The sequence below is a fragment of the Callithrix jacchus genome, chromosome X (assembly GCF_049354715.1).
Source record: "Callithrix jacchus isolate 240 chromosome X, calJac240_pri, whole genome shotgun sequence".
Classification (NCBI taxonomy): Eukaryota; Metazoa; Chordata; class Mammalia; order Primates; family Cebidae; genus Callithrix; species Callithrix jacchus.
In genome coordinates this window covers 106,269,744-106,277,953 of record NC_133524.1, presented here as the reverse complement: position 1 = coordinate 106,277,953, position 8,210 = coordinate 106,269,744, and the positions used below count along the sequence as shown (strand labels likewise).

The 8,210-nt window shown below is 38.9% G+C and overlaps 1 pseudogene; it reads right to left on the bottom strand.

Annotated features, from left to right (window-relative positions):
* Nucleotides 1-6,539: 6,539 nt before the first annotated feature.
* Nucleotides 6,540-7,143, bottom strand: LOC144581057 (small ribosomal subunit protein uS7 pseudogene; annotated as a pseudogene).
* Between the last annotated feature and the right edge of the window lie 1,067 nt (nt 7,144-8,210).

Here is an 8,210-nt window from a genome sequence, read left to right as displayed (position 1 = left end):
CATTTTAACTTAATTACCTCTTAAAAGATCTTATCTCTAAACACAGACAAGTACTTCAAGTTCGGACTTCAACACATGCATTTGTTGGGGAGGGGGAACACAATTAAGCTCATACAAAAACAAATTTTCAGAATCGCTATCATTCTAATTATCCTTGTTCACTTGCATTTCAACAGCAGTCTTGTGTTTCTTGTCTTTAGCCAACAATCCACTGTGGGCATAAATGAAAGAATATATGACTCTAAATTTAAAAAAACATATAATTGTATGATTATCAAACCACCAGGCTGACCTGCAATGAGTAACTAAGTGATAAAACAAGCTGAGTAATAGGAGTTTAAAACTCGTGGTCCCAGATCCACTAACCGCCAAATGGTCAACTCTTGAGCACCGTGAACCTCACACTGAAATAGGAGAGGAAGATTAACAGTAAAGCAGAATAAGGCACCAGATCCAGCAAGTGCAGAGCTCCTCGAGGAACCCAAAAGCCTCCCAATTTAAATTGCTAAGAAAGTCTCCACCTACTTCCTCATTCTTCTGTAATTAAACTTGTTTTGCTTCAAACATTAACATTAGAGAAAAAAATTAATTATTCAATTTTATTTCTGCTTCATTTAATTATTGGTTTTGCTACAACCATTTTCTGCTATTTTCTTTGGCCAAGATTCAGTATTTCATCAACATTAAAGGTTAGAGAAACTCTTGCCGGTTGGACTTGGAACCTAGTCAACATTTACACGATTGATCCTTGGGAAAACGGAATCTGAGTTCAAAATAATTGACTTACAAACACATTTTTTTTTTTGAGACAGAGTCTTGCTGTATCACCCTGGCTGGAGTGCAGTGGCATGATCTCAGATTACTACAACCTCCACCTCCTAGGTTCAAGCAATTCTCCTACTTCAGCTGCCCAAGTAGCTGGGATTACAGGCACGCGCCACCATGCCTGGCTCATGTTTTGTGTTTTTATTAGAGACAGGGTTTCACTGTGTTGGCCAGGCTGGTCTTGAACTCCTAACCTCAGGTGATCCACCCACCTCGGTCTCCCAAAGTGCTGGAATTACAGGCGTGAGCCACTCCCACCTGGTCACAGACACATTTTTAGAACCAACTCTATTTGTAAGCTTGGAATCTCAATTTAAAAAAGATTAGGAAGACAGTAAAACACATTTAGCACTAAAATTCTACTAAGCGTGGCGGATTCTTTCTTCAAGGGCTCCAAAAGCACTTCAGGGCCTTGCTCTGTAATAAGCAGAAATTAAAGTAGTGCAGACTTTTCTTGAAGTGTGCTGCTTGAAATGTGCTGAACTTGGTCCAGAATTTCACAACCATTTCAGTAACTGTACTTTTCCCCAACAAAGAGAGAGACAATCAAGTTCATTTGTCAATGCTCACTTGAGTTCATTGAGAGCATGTTTCTGGCTTTAGGAGAGGATAACAAAACATTCAGTCAAGATATAGTTTCTGCTCAATACAACTTTTATAAGTAGGGTTAGATTTTACAAGCAAGGTTTATAACTTTGTGTCTTCTAGCTTTTTTTCAGTTGTATTTTGGGAGACCTAGGATCTATTTCTTTGTTGATTTTTCTTTTTTAAAATTGCTTGTCATCGTTATGATCCATATCAGGTATAGTAAAGTCACATTTTGGTAGTTTTGGGAAACTCGTATTCCAAATGGAAAACCCAGCTCCCCAGCTCATTAGCTGAAGGATTTCTCAGATGATCCCCACTGCTAGAACGTTTTCTCTGTGCTCCATTAACTTGCCAGTGCATTCTGTGCTCTGCACTGGATGGGTAAAGGGTACTATTTACTGGGTACAATACGTTATTTTATTCGATTGCCAAAAATGAAGAGATAGAACAAGATTGTGATAATTAAGGTCTTAGGCGATGCGGGAGGTATCGTGAGTATGGTGTAGGCTGCGTTGTTCAACAAAGAGAAAGCAAAATCGGGCATGTTAGGGAGCATATTTCAGAGCAGAGCCAAGAAAGGCAACTCCCTTCCTAGGAGCTCTGAAACCATGGCAACTTTGGTTATTTAGTCATATTTTATGAAATACACTATTTAGTGATGATGTATATTAAATGGTTCTGTGGAGGTGGTGTCTCAGGAAACTTGAAATCTGACTCCTTGCCCTGTAAGATAAAGCAGAAGTGGTTTGAGAGAGGTGGAGGGAGAAGGAATGACAATATATATAGTAAAAGATACAAAGAAGGAAAAAATAGAGAAAATCATGAAGCGACATGAGGCTTGACAAAGAATTTAATCATTCTTTTTGATTAAATAAACATTTAATAGAACTTTTACGTTAGAAACTACTTAATACACTGGAATCGGAAATGGCCTTTCCTTTTTCCCCTGACCGGATGTTGCATGGTAATCCAAATTAGGTTTTGTGATTGTCTTTTAATTGAAAATGTAGCTGTCTTGATCTCTTTTAAATCTTTCTTAAGCATCCAGTTACAAAGAGACAATCTAAGTAACTTAGATTTAAAGTAAAATATGAAAATAATTTGCTGAATAATTAGCACAACTTCAAATGACTTTTCTCAGAAGTTCCTCAGTGCAGGCTATAAAAGGCTATTTTCTGCATCAGAGTTATCTGTGTGAACTACCAGTGCCAATCCGTAGTCAGAGTTTTCCAGCTCTTGTGTGGTCCCTATAGATCTGGCCTGGTACTCTCCCAGGTTGTAACTATTAGTGCCTTATTCGTCCTTTATTAAGTCATCTTGTATTTTCATCTCGGTCTAAGTAGAGAATCCAAGTCTAAAATAAGAACTATTTTCTTGTAAAAGTTTGACCTAAAATTGACCCAGGAAATGTGTGTGCACATGTGCGTACTTTCAGCAGCCAGAGTTTTAAAGGATAAACACAGCTAAAATAGGTAACATCTTTATTTGAGTCAAGGTTTAAAACACAAACATCACAGCTGCAGTTTAAAGAGTTACCTCTCCCAGTTTAGAGCTTAAATATTGGGCTGTATTTTCAAAATGCACCCAGAAACGTGGAGAAAGTTCATGTATTTTACCACTAGTGGGCGCCAGAGACAGGGTGAGAAACCGTAGTTGAATTTTTAGATAGCTTTCCTTTTACCAGGTTGAAGAAATAAAAAGTATTACTTTTGATAATTTGGGTTGCCTCTAACTTTTGTGCTTTTCTGGTTTGGATGATATATCTAAGGCTTAATTGAGTAACCTTTTCTTTTTGTAATTTAAACATTTATTTTAGATGTAGAGAGTATATATTTGTTACCTGGGTTTATGGTATGATGATAAGGTTTGGGTTATGAATGATCTTGTCACCCAGGTAATGAGCATAGTACCCAACAGGCAGTTTTTCAGCTCCTGCCCCCCATCCTCTCTCTCTTCCTCCTCTAGTAGATCCCAGTGTCTAATGTTGCCATCTTTATATCCATGTGTACCCAATGTATTGCTCCCATTTATAAGTGAAACATGGCAGTATTTGGTTTTCTGTTCCTGCCTTAATTTGCTAAGGATAATGGCCTCCAGTTGCATCCATGTTGCTGAAAAGGACATGGTTTAATTCTTTTTTATGGCTGTATAATATTCCATGGTATATACATACCACATTTTCTTTATCCAATGACTGGGTACCTTTTGATTGCCATACCTCAAATAGAAAGGATTGGTTTCATTTCCTAGAGAGATAAGAGGAATAAGGAAAACTGTTTATCAATTTTCTGGTGCTTACTATGCACCAAACACTGTGAGAAGTGATTATCATGCCATATCTCATTTAATCTCAAGAATTTTAGAGAATGGATGCTATGACTATCTCCATTTACCAGATGAGAACACTGAGGAATAGAAGTTAAGTAACTTGCTTAAGGTGACAGGCAGTGGTAGAACTGAGACTCAAACCCAGGACCATCTGACACCACAGTCTAAACTTCTATTGTAAACCACACCACCTATATGCTCTCTTTATTCTATACATTTTCTTTCTTTCTTTCTTTTTTTTTTTTGAGACGGAGTTTCGCTCTTGTTACCCAGGCTGGAGTGCAATGGCGCGATCTCGGCTCACCGCAACCTCCGCCTCCTGGGTTCAGGCAATTCTCCTGCCTCAGCATCCTAAGTAGCTGGGATTACAGGCACGCGCCACCATGCCCAGCTAATTTTTTGTATTTTTAGTAGAGATGGGGTTTCACCATGTTGACCAGGATGGTCTCGATCACTTGACCTCGTGATTCACCCGCCTCGGCCTCCCAAAGTGCTGGGATTACAGGCTTGAGCCACTGCGTCCGGCTATTCTATACATTTTCGACTCAGTTGGAGAATAAGAAATGTTATCCAAATTGTGTGTGACTAGGCCTTTAATCAAAATCAAACTGTCTCAATGCATGGTTCTAGTTTGCAATTAAATGGAAGGAAAGAAAAAACCCAAATAAATAAATAAAGCAGAATTTACAATTTTTGGATGTGGGAAATTTTGGGGAAAAACAACTCCCCAGGTACACTTCTAGATGTGGAGATGAGCATGCGACATCCTTAAGCTGTTTGTTCAGATTTCATTTCCTTAACCTCAGAGTTCAAAGTTTTGGTTGCTCAGCTATCAGGGAAAGCCAGTGTCTTCAGCCTTGAAAATAGAAGCGTCAGCACCTTTGCAAAGCTGGAGAAAACTCCATCTAGTCTGAGACATCAAGGTTTCATGTGCTTTACAAAAGAAAACCACGTCATGTTGTGTATAGTCTGTTTCACTTCTGGGCTAAATGTTAGGACAACGGCACAAATGTCTTTCTTGACTTAGAAGAGTAAAGGGAGCGATAGTAAAGTAGTAAAGCTCTCAATTTTTGTGTGTGAACAGAAGATAGGAAGTAGCCCTAATGATCTAAAATGGCTGAAAGCATTTTACATGATTTCCAACACTAGAGCTGGTTGACCTTCCTGATTAAATAAACATAGCTTTCTATAGCTAATATCACAACTACTTTCCACTTTAGATTTTTTTAGTACATACTATATAACAGGGAGTTTAAATAGTGACATTTGGCTGGGCATGGTGGCTCCTGCCTGTAATCCAGCACTTTGGGAGGCCAAGGCAGGAGGTTTGCTTGAGCCCAGGAGCTCAAGACCAGCATGGGCAACATGGTGAGACCCTATTTCTACAAAAGGTTAAAAAACAACAAAAAAGAGCTAGGCATGATGTGCCCTATATTCTCAGCTACTGAGGAGACTGATGTGGGAGGATCACTTGAGCCCAGGAGATAGAGAGGCTGCAGTTCACACCACTGCACTCCACCCTGGGCAACAGAATAAGATTCTGTTTAAATAAATAAATGATATTTATATGATTCAAGTAGTGTGCTAAGAGCTTTATTTGAATTATATTATTTAAACTCTGCAAAACACTATTCAGCAGTTACTACTCTTACTAATGTAATAAATGCATATAGCTGAACAGATAGTACGCCAAAGTCCTATGTTGGAAAAAAAAAAAAACAACAGCTACCTCCACCCTCCCAGTCCCTGTGTGCCTCTTCTAAGAGGCATCCATTCTCATGTCTCTTGGTTGGCTTATGGTTTTGCTCTGCTATGCAACTCTAAATTCTGGAATTATGGCTTATGTTGCTATTTGCTGATATATAAATTTTAAGTGGTTTTTTAAAAATTCACTTCCTGTATGGGATATGATGATTTAGCTACTTTCTAACCCTTTCCCTTCCTTACATACACACAGTTCTCTAGTTTTTCTTAGAATTGATGATTTCCTTTTTCACTATCTTAGTTTTGTATGCCTGTTAGTACTAACCCAACCCTAGACTTTCTAAAAGTACTCTAAAATGCTTCTCAATATGGTCAACATGCCGAGTAATTTGTTGGTTCCATATTTTTCCCGGATTTATCTTTCCAGACCCTACCATCTACCTATCTCTAACCCTCAGCACAGCTGTCTTCCTGGGCTTCCCTTTCACCTCCATTCTGGGAATTTTCTTTATCAATTTCTTGTGTTGAACCTTCTGCTTCCTGGACCCCATATCTTCCTTTGGCTACTCCCTTGTCTTGGTAGAGCACATGTTCCAATGGCTTCCTGAGAAACAGTGAGTGAGAGGTAAATTTTTGGAGCCCTTATCGCCAGCATTCTGAAATTTCACAATAATGGGTCTCTATGTGTCATATAGTCATTGTACTTCATTGTCCTAGATACTTAGTTGGCCCTTTAGTCTGTGAACTCATTTCCTTCAGTTTGGAGAGAAATCTTCTTTTATTATTTCTTTAATTATTTCTTCCCCTCTACTTTTCTGTTCTCTCTCTGGGCATTCCTAACAAATATTGGTTCGCTAATTCTCCTATTTTTTTTTCTTTTCCCCATCTCTTTGCACTTTTGTTTTACATTCTTAGAGATTAATTTAAAATATATCCATAGATACATAATAAATAAACTTCTAATTTTTAAAAATTTCTATTCAAATAGTTTGAGTTTTAAGAAGCTCACTTTTTTCTTTCTTTTTCTTCTTTTTTTTTTTTTGGTGTGACCACCCTAAAAGGCAGACCGGTTTTATTGGACCACAGCCAGGAAATCAGCAGCTGGACTTGGCCATGAGATCCAGCTTGTTCTTCTTCTTTATGGTATAGGAGTTGGATGAGCCCTTGGCAGTGTTGATGAGCTTATTGGCCAGCCACTCAGTGATGGTCTTGATATTCTAGAAGGCAGCCTCACTGGCACCTGTGTACAGCAGCCAGATGACTTGATTTACATGGCACAGTGGGGACATTTCCATAGCCTGCTGTCTCATAGTCTTAGCTTGCTTGATGTATGTGGAGTTTTCCCAGGGCTACTGTTGATTATAGCATCCACCAGAACCTGGAGAGGGTTGTTGCCTGTGAGCAGGTGGATGATCTTGAAGGCATGCTTGACAATGCAGTCATGAGCTTCTTGCTGTTATGGCCATGCATCATCATTGAGTTGGTGAAGTGCTCCATGATGAGGCATGGCACTTTATGGACATGCTTGGTGGCATAAAGCCCTGTGCTGTGAGGCAGGTACTTGGTATACTTCTTATTCACTGTGATATGATCCTGAAAGGAAATATCATTGACCTGTGCATCAGTGCTCCACATCCCAAAGAACTTGATGTCAGGGGTTTCTGCCACCACTGGTGCTGCTTTCTCCCACTTGGTCATCTTGAGGGCACAGCCTGAGCATCTCCATCTCTCAGTGTGGACCACGCACCACCCTGACATGGACAGAAACAAGAACTCATTCTTATTTTAGAATGTTTATTTTCATTTCTAACATCCATGTTTCATGAACATGATATATCTATGCATCTCTCTGAAACTGTTAATTATAGGGATTTTTATGGCTTCTTCTCCTCTCTACATTATTTCTGTTTCTTTCAAGTTCCTTTTCTCAATGTTTGTTTCATATTCTTGTATTCTATTAAAGACTTTTCTCCAATGCTTGACTATTGTTAACTATTCATTTGTATTTAGGAGTGTGGAAACTGAAAATCTTCATGTGGGGAGATGCAGGGGGCAATTATTGACTGATTAGTATTATGTCCTTAGGTGAACCTGGCCATTTCATTGGTAGACTCGACAATTATTAGTATCTGTGGGTCTTTTCTCTTAAGCCAATCAAATTTCCCAGAGAGGAAGCTTCCAATTCCCTGCCTGAGGGATATAATTCTGACTGCCAGAATTAAGAATGTTGATGAGAAAGGTAGGGGGAAAGAGATGATAAGTATCATCCATGCCCTCAACTGAGCCTGGGAACCTCACTTAAAAATCCTCCTCCTTATTATCATAATTATAATAATAGCCAACATTTATTGAAAGCTTACTTCATCAAACACAACATTTCTGTACAAGTGTGTTCTCTTCTTTTTTTTGTACTGTTTACAACCAACCCCCAGTAAGTATTTTCTTTACCTCATTGTTTAACATAGTAAAAAACTGGAAATAACCTAATGTCCAAAATGAGAGATTGATTCCAAAAGTCATGGTGCATTGTTACAATGAAATGGTAGGCAGCCACTAAAAGAAATTTAATAGCCCCAGTTATAGGGGCCAGCCACTTCCCATAGGCCTACTTAAAAAGGTCCCACTTTAGCTGAACTGACCCGACCATCACTTCCACCCCAGCTACCCACCAAGAGTTGGACTGAAAAGAGAATAGAGGTTACCTTTTGAAAACTGCAATGATGGTGAAGAGAAACCTATCCCTATCTCCACTACCCCTCTTCTTG